Source organism: Diadema setosum, chromosome 5, assembly GCF_964275005.1.
Source record: "Diadema setosum chromosome 5, eeDiaSeto1, whole genome shotgun sequence".
Lineage (NCBI taxonomy): Eukaryota > Metazoa > Echinodermata > Echinoidea > Diadematoida > Diadematidae > Diadema > Diadema setosum.
The window spans coordinates 42,633,469-42,642,384 of NC_092689.1; positions in this window are offsets into that span (position 1 = coordinate 42,633,469).

Genomic DNA, 8,916 nt, shown 5'->3' on the forward strand with positions numbered 1-8,916 from the left:
AACATTCTTTTGTGTTATGTCTTTTGTTCTCAACTGGTCAGCCATGAAGGCGGTGGTGCAAGCACTTGGGTCGCCCACCAGATACTGAGCCCCGATCATATTCATTGACAATATAAAGACAAAGTAAACATAAAGTAAAGACAAAATAACGACAAAATGAAGATAAAATAAAGATGAAACTCCAATAAAATCAAGACCATGCCATTTCACTTCTTTATGTCTTTGTTGTGGTTAATGTAGCGAGGTTCTGTGAGATAAATTTAATGGTTTGAGTCATGATCGTTTGTGTTTGTGTGTGTGTGTGTGTGTGTGTGTGTGTGTGTTTATCTGTTTGGTTGCACGTATAAATGTTTCACTCCATAAAAATGCTGATGTTACAGTAAATGAGCACCAAAGAAATAATGGGGAACTCACTCATAACGAGGAAACTCTATTTGGGACGTCAAAAATCGGGCCATTTTGCAGCTTTTAAATTCTGATTTTACCTCATATTTGTAGGCACTGCACCTCCATGTATACGATAGTCAATTATCAAGTATGGTATCATTTTAAAAAGAATTAAACAACATTTGTGTGGTACTAAGCACAAATAAATTATTTCTAAGGAAGAATGAGAAATGATTGGTCAAACTCAGATTTCCAAAATCTTTATGAGGGGTTTATATGGCAAGTTGTGAAGGTATGACATGCTAACTTTGCCATTTGCATATCCATATTGACCGTTCAAGAACTGTTTCCTCAAAAATTAGCGAAACTTCAAAATGTCATAACTTCCTTATTTTTCATCCGATTTCGATCAAAATTTTACCGTTGAACTTGTAATATTTTACTTTTTCTGTCTTTTCTATCAGACGAATTTATATTTGGACTGGATTTCCCCTTCAAGGGAGAGCACACGTGGACGGACACCTTGTGTATCTAAGCACAAGCGTGTCAAAAGCAGTGTCTTTTTCATAATTCATTTGTAATTTCACTATCTAATACAAAGCTACCCAACTAAGATATAGGATTGATGTCTGCTTTCACAATCGATACTATGTTGATACAATGTTAATTAAAAAAAAAGTTGGAGTAGATGGGAGGCTGATAGTCTTCGAAGAGTTCTAGATTTTTTTTTTTGCTTTGTATTTTTTGTACTTTAAAGTTACTTTAAATTGTGATCATACGTCATGCAAACAAAATATTCTCTTTGAGCTTAATCGCGCACGTTGGTGGTCTCCAGTATAATCGATGTTAAGTATTGTTATACAAAATGTGGACAATAGTTATAGTAAAAATGTTTCCAGACTAAACCGTCTATAGTTATGGTTTCATGAGAAAAAAAATACTAACACTCCTTACATTTTAGGCTTTATTGTAATGGTAGGATGTTTTGTGATACAACTGACCTACACATATGCATCCAATGTGATATCTTGAACATTTCTGAAATCACTGCTTCCACATGTAAATAAGACCTTTTATGTAGCATGGTTAGTTCAAATATCCGCAAACCATGGAACGAGTCAAGTCTATTACATCAAACCGATCCAACAGCGCTACGCAAAACCGGAAGCAACGTCTTATCGTACAAGGTCTGTCTGTCTGACGGACCAGATTCTCATGAATTTTTTCATGTAGTAAACAACAGTACATGTGAACCGGATTATCTTTTTTCACAACGTAAGCTAATTCGAGATCTAGATATAAAGAGGTATTCCTCACCGATTCGACAAGGTTGTCTGCAGCGTGCTCCAAGACAGCTAAATTTTCACCCCTTTCTGCGATCATATCGACGCCGACACGCACGATGTCTGCAATCTCCTCGACGTCGTTTTGCAGTTTTTGGATCGTTTTATCATCCTCAGAGCTCGTAACTATGCAAACGTATCTGGAGTCAGAGTCGGGTTTCCAGTTGCCATTCTCACGAGCTTGATCTCCGCTACAGCTTCCATTGCCTGTAAGATCCTCATCCTCATCCTCATGAAAGGCTTGAATAGATGGACTTCTCACATCTAGTTGGTCATATCGCTCCTTCGATGTCTGCGGTACCTTGGTATTCTTCCTATCCTACAACAACAGAATTGTGTTAGAAGGCGATAAGATCACATGTTATATCTGACACATAATAAACATAGATAAATTCACCTAACCTGCGGTGTAGTGTCTTATATTTACTGGCTGTTTGTTCAAACTGCGGATCGCAATCAAGAACAGATAATTTCTCAAGTCTCCATAACGACCAGACCAAAGTGGACAGAGACCTGGCGACACGAAGTCAAGATTGTTGTAAAAATAAGAATTGCTTTGTCAAGAAACCAAGGTAGGGATAGCAAGTGTACCGAGATTTAGTACAAGGGAAGCCTATAGCGTCGGATCTATTCACTATTCTTCGTAATGACCCACGAGATGAATTTATGTGATATTAGAAACTTTGATATTTTGATATTTAAAGATATATTCAGAATATATTCAGAATTCTCTTAATAAATCTTAATACTTTTTTTCTTTTCATGTCTGTTGGCAGTACTGTTTATTCTCAACAAGATTTTATAATGTTGAAGAATTGTTTTATTCATGCAAATCTCTGTTGTTGTTGTTTTTTTTTTCTCTTACCTGACGGCGACTGATACAACTTAATCTGAGGCATCGCAGAGAGCAAATTCAACTTGGCGCGTAGTGCGTATTGTATAACTCTGTTATGATACATTAGTCGAGTTGTCAACGGTATCCAGCACAACGCACCATTGTTGTGGTACATACAAACGGAGATATCATTATCAAACAAACTTCAAGCAGCCTCTATTCTTTCCGTCATTAATAATGGCGCCTTCATGGACTGCACACGTACGTCAGGGAGTTTTGGGTTTGAATGGGCTTTGAATGCCGGAGAGGGCAGCACTGCACATCGGAACAAAGGAGATGGAGGTAAGATTTGTGAATTCTTTTATGCAGTTCCCGAAATCTAATAACCAGAAATGTTAGGGGTTGCATTGCAAACAATAATGAGACTCAAAATAACGACATTAAAATCATGAATTCTGTAAAAAGAAACGATATGTTTCTGTTGGAAGTAAAGAAACAAACGAATAAATGAATAAATAAATGAATGAATGAAAGAAGAGTAAGATGACTGAATAAATGACTGAATGAATGAAAGAATAAGTGAATGAATGGAGGTATAAATGACTTAATGATTGATTGTGATATAATAACTAATAATGACTAAAGTGATAATTACAAAATAAAATCACAGTAAAAACAGACATCTCAACACGTTGACAGAAACAGATATATAACACATGCTTTAACAACCCCTTCCCAGGCCATATACAACTTACATGTGTATACACACACACACACATTCAAACATAAGCCTTATATATATGTATATATATATATATATATATATATATATATATGTATATATAATTATATATATTTGTAATTTTGTGTGTGTGTGTGTGTGTGTGCGCGTGTGTTTTATTAATAGGACCATACCCTTCCAACCTGGAAGTTACATATTGATTTCCTGGAAGTTACTTACATTTCCTGGAAGTTACATATTGATTATATATCCAACACAATCTCGCGTAATATAGGCGTTATAAATAGAATGAATTTGTATATTCCACAAAACTTATGTTATATTCTTCATTGATATTGCCTTATCTTAATTATGGTGTTTTAGTATGGGGTAACACTCATCAGAATCTACTGGATAAAGTGTTCCTTCTACAAAAGAAAGCTCTCCGTGTCATCTGTTATCCTTCCATACCCTCCCACTCAAATGTGTTATTTTCCTCCAATAAGCTATTAAAAATTAAAGATCTGTTTTTATATAATTTGGGGCAATTTATGTAAATGTACAGCAACAACTCATTCCCGTCCATTTTTGCTTCTATGTTTCAAAGAAATCAATCATTCCATAACTATCCCACTCGACGTTCCAATGAATTTCATTTACCTCTTTTACGAACGATGTTTGATAAGAACACACTTATTTACACTGGCCCAACTTACTGGAATTCCCTGAATAATGATATAAAAAAATGCCCACTCTATATATTCATTTAAAAGAAGATTAAAGTTTTCTTTACTGCAATCTTATGGTCCCACAGAATTGAATTAGCCTGTCGGCTTATTTCAATTCCTTTTCGAAGAACTTGGATTACAAGTGATATACTGTCACGTATTTTCTCGTCCCTCTTGTCCTGAGACACCTACAGAGTAGATTTGATTTCATTTATATTATTTCTGCATCTATTTCTCTATACTTTTCTATATAATCGTATCCTTTTCACGCATCCCATCATTTTTTTCAATGAATTCTGTCGAGGATCACTGGATCTGTTTTGTCTTTCTGTCCGTTGTATTGTCTTCCTGTTATGTTAGTCTTGTCTCGTTCTGTCTTGTCTGTGAGTCCCCCTTTATTAGTTTCGTCGTCCCAGTTTCGTTTTATGTTTACTCGCCTGAGTATGTGTGTCTGTTTAATACTCTATCTTCCTAGTGGGCTTCCAGACTTTTTTTCTTTTTGACTTTATTCCCAGTCTTTCTTCCCCTTTTTGCATCAGTTCAATTTCTATTGACATTCTGTACTTGAGGGGCCCACATTCTACAAGCATTGTCTTTTTAGTGGGTCCCTCCATTTTCGATGTCTTACGTATTATATCGTCTATATCACTTCAGTCAATTTTCATTACAACGTATTTCTTATCCCAGGATTCCTCGATTATATTTTTCTCAATTTACTTTGTTTTGACTAAGCAACCTTATTCTCTGTTATCAAAGAAAGTGAAATGTTTATGTTCTTTTCGAAAAATGAAATAAAGCATGAATTAAATTGAATTGAATTGAAACCTCCTATTCAGGGCCGATTAGCCTATTTCGACTGAACAAATTTCACTACGTCATATGTTAAGCCTGCAACATAGGAGAAAAGCCTATCGTTTTGATGGTTCATGAGAAATGCAATAACCTTAAGCGTTCATCAAGAAACAAATAGAGAAAAAAAAAAGTTCCGAAAAGGGTTACGTTATCGTTATGAAAATGACAACACAAAAAGTAATCATTTTAACTCACCGATGAATTCACCCCAAAATTCACTTTTTTTTCATACTTTCGACGATGCTTTAACTTATATGTATGTATATAACATATGTCAATTCATATAAATATATAATATATAATATATATATATATATACATACATATATATATGTGTGTGTGTATGTGTGTGTGTGTGTGATTATTCTAGTCAAATAAGTAAAACGCTAGATATGATCGTCGCATGCAGGTTCGATGCGGTAGCCATTAAGTACATGATTATTTTCATTGTCTTGTATGATAATAATAGCAAATTCCTATATAGCGCATTTCAGACTTGGAAACAATTCCAATGCCCTTTACAAACAAAATACACCATGATACAAAATATAACAACAAGAATTACAATTTACCAGACACAATATATTACAACATGATTGCATTTGTACCACAATACACCTGTGTACATGTAAAACGTGTATGTCTAAACAGTATATGGATAGACAGAAGCATATAAAGTGTTGTGTATGTCATTCAAAGCCGGAAGAGAGGAAGGAATTTCACAAATTGTCACCACCGCCCCCCCCCCTTTCTTCCGCACCCCGCAGTTTTGATGGAGATTAACAATTTGGTCTAGTCCCACTAGGTCTAATTGTTTATCTCGACTCACATGGTCTAATCCTGTTTCGTCTGTAACCAGCACGTCTAATGACCGTATAGTCCCCATTGCCACTAACCTCATTACCAGTTGGTCTACTTCCAGATGGACTATGCCCATTTCGTCTAATACCATGGTATATTCGACGAACTGGGAAAACATCCAAACGGAAATTAGCAAAACTGGGCGTTAGACAAAAGTGAGGATTGGACCAAATGGACACTGGACAAAATTGATACTAGACCAAATGAGTTTACCCCTTTCATAAACTCAATAATGCGGATAATATCTGCAACATTTGGTCGTAAAATCGGAGCGGGGAAAGAATAATGCGCTTTATTTCGACCCTTCTATTATCCGCATAATAGCAGCATCGGGACCAGATTTGGAGTTTATGAACGCAAACCCAAATAATGCGGATAATTGCCGGGGTGCGGTCAAACGTCACCTGTCTTTCCCGCAGGAGGGACGTGTGCAGTCACCATGACGATTATCCGCCTTTTTCAGGACGGGCGCTCGTATAAATAATGCGGATTATTTTCAGAGTTTGTGAACGCATTTTTTATTGAATTGTCCGCATTATTCTTATGCGGATAATAGGAGGATGAGTTTATGAAAGGAAGTAGACCATCTGAAAGTAGACCAAATGATTTGGTCATAAACCATTTTGATGAAGTGTGCACATGCAGTAGACAATACGTGTGGTCTCTTTCAGCTCTGTATGCTCGGGAACCTGACCAGAATGGTAAAAGACCGTCAGCATCACTTACCGATCTTCCTGGCATGGCGTCGAGCTCTCTTTGCAGATCTGAAGTCTTCCTGCTCAGCTATACTGTCCAATTTGTAGAGTCTGTGTTGTCGTGAAAACACGACCAAGATTCTAAAGTGCCGTATTTTAACTCAAACGCTCAATGTTATGACTGCCGAGTGTAAGAGTTATCTGCGTATCGTGTGGTATCACCGTGTTTGAACGGGGAGGTAGTTTGAATCAGTCCTGTGAACACATTACACCACTCAAGCTCAGCAGCGTCTGCATCTTATTATGGAAAACTCGGGGAATTCCAAACCCGAGAGTTACCGCAGCATGGGCAACTATGTTTTGATCGGAAAGACTGCAGACTGGGGAAACATAAAATCAGTACAGACCAGGGAGGTGTAAAAGAATTGATCGTGATTCTTCGTTGTACGAAATGCACAATCCGAGTGCCAGCCATCAGCACATTATGCACTTGTTTAATGGCTACAGAGAAATACACTACTGCCTTTTGCGGTTTGGAGGCACTGTGAAAGCACTGTGAAATGTATCCTGAAAAACACATCAATTAAGACAGATGAAGAAAAAAAAAAACACGCTGGTTTCGAAACGTACAGTAGGTTTAGCTGGAGACGCATTGTTCTGCACGCCCGACAGAAACAAACAAACAAACAAAAACAAACAAACAAAACTCCGAATGCGCTGTTGACAGGTAACTTTGGTCCGACGATGCCTGCACATTTAACTTATTAGAAACAGTCAGTGTCATTAAGGCGCGTAAGAGTTATCAAAGATAAGGAAGAAATCTATTTTGTCTACACGCACCTGGATGAAACAGACTATCATACTAATCCTCCGTATCGGACATGTGCTGCCAAGACAAGCTTGCGGCTAGGGGAATCCCCGGCATTACGTCATATCTCACCAATGAACATCGTCGCACCAACAAGCATTCCTTGAAGGCATACCAAGGAGGTTCGGCATACCATGGAGGTTGACCCACGTATGCTGGATACGTAATCTGCATAAGAATGAGTTCAAGTGTCAGCAGGAAAGGGGGGCAAGGCAAGGGGTATAAGCATAAAGGACTATAAATTTAAATGTTTGTTTAAAAGGACATTCCAGACTATGATTTCACATCATGAAGTATTATGTTGACTGTGCCATGTATAGATTTGTGAAATTTATTGCGGTCCTAGAGCAGAAAAACAATAAGATATAATACACTGAACAAGGATAAAGACACAGGATGCTCACATATTCCAGTAATGTAGCAATGTAATTCAAGTATATAATACCCCCTTTTCCTCACCTTCACCTTTGTAGAATTTATGCATGCATTCTTCTTGTGTTCTGTTTCCTTGAGCATCCAATCACGTATGTGAAGCTGCTGTGCCATCATCCTCAATCACTGTGATTTGTACCCATGTGATTTGTGTATCTGTACCCAGTATAACCAATTGAGAGATGTTCAGATGCTTAAGTCTGAAAATCATCCGGAAGTCTCATTTAAGTGCCATTTGAGATCACTGACCAAAATTCAAGATATCAATTTAGATTTTTGTTTTCATATTTCATCCAACTCACTCAATTTTGCATCTTTCTCGGTTTTAATGCTTGCGATCTATTAAAAGATTTATCAACAAACGGATGACGATTCAGAGTGTTCTCTGATAATCTAATCTATTCATGAATGACGTATATGATAATTTCGTGTGAAAAAAAAAATGAATATACGTCAGGAGAGGAAAAACAGCTCGCTTGAGTCCAAGGCCATCACAGCTTGCTGAGATTTGTTTGTGGGTTTGGTTTTGTGTTGGCGTTGGTATTATGGCAACTGAGGATCAGAACGTGGGACCCTCGTGGGTCGTGCTGGGGTGTGTATATTCTTTGTGTCCCGCCGCAGCAGGCTATTAAAACACGGTTATCGCACGGGGATTTCCCGCAGACGGTCCCCATGGCAGCCAAAGAAAGTTACCCACATTTTGTGGGTTCAGTGAATGCAGAAATTAGTCAGACACATAATGATAATGATGATGATGATGATGATGATGATGATGATGATAGTAGTAGTAGTAGTAGTAATAATTATGATGATGATGATGATAATGATAAAAGTGATAATGACAATAATATGATTTATATTGCGCCAAAGCCACTGTGTACAGTGCTCAAGGGATCAGTGAAATTTGATAAGACGGATAAAAAGGCTGCAATGCAACAATAATTTATGTCGGAGTACAAAGAAAATATAAAGAGAGTTCTATAATATCTCTACTTTTCTATAAACATAATGAAAGGGCAATTTACTTTATGACACCAGACGTTATGATATTTTTGTGAGATTCTAAGCTTTCTCTATGCCAACCTACTATTGTGACATCACAAATTGTTTTAGTATTCTCATCCAGCGATGACTGCATGTGAATCTAACCGAACATGTAAGAGTTCATTACTTTGATGCATTCTCGAGAAATAT